At 37.0% G+C, this 549-nt stretch overlaps 1 long non-coding RNA gene across 1 annotated transcript in view; it reads left to right on the plus strand.

The window, feature by feature from the left end:
• LOC140322220 (uncharacterized) overlaps nt 1-549 on the plus strand; it is a 123,481-nt gene that overhangs the window by 121,602 nt on the left and 1,330 nt on the right. The window contains exon 4 of the long non-coding RNA XR_011919182.1: nt 251-328. This is a non-coding gene — a long non-coding RNA (uncharacterized lncRNA). The remainder of the gene's footprint in view (nt 1-250; nt 329-549) is intronic.

The raw sequence follows: 549 nt of genomic DNA on the forward strand, positions 1-549 counted from the left end.
TCTTCATTTCATCACATGAAGATACCCTCAAAAGCAGCAAGCACTTACATGGTGCTCCAAAGGCAGGCAGAGGATCTCATTCTTCACTCCCTCACCAAAATCTTAAAGAAATCCACAAATCAGTATTATTCATTTATTAAATCATTTGTAATTATTTTTAGTAGCACTAAAAATACACAAAGCAAAAAATAGTTGAATCACGTAAACATCAGAAAATGATGTAATTTGTTTTATTTTTCTCTTACTTCAGTGAAGCAAAATTGTCCCATGCCAAAATTGGATTGAACAACCGTCAAAACCAGTGGCAGACGTGCCGCCTGTCCTCCTGGTAAGATGTGACAATAAAGAATCTATCCACATGAACAAGTGACATTCCACAAAACAGCAAATTTGGTTGTAGTGATCATTTTTCAACATTCAATACAACACTCACATGCCCTGCTTGCTTTCCAATGAGCCAAACTCTCACTTTAGGTACCTCCACATTACGGAAAGGTTACCAGTGCCTATTGGATATGGCGTTGTAGATATTCCACGGTATTGTTTTTT

This window comes from Pyxicephalus adspersus, chromosome 2 (genome assembly GCF_032062135.1).
Source record: "Pyxicephalus adspersus chromosome 2, UCB_Pads_2.0, whole genome shotgun sequence".
In the NCBI taxonomy this organism is placed as follows: Eukaryota; Metazoa; Chordata; class Amphibia; order Anura; family Pyxicephalidae; genus Pyxicephalus; species Pyxicephalus adspersus.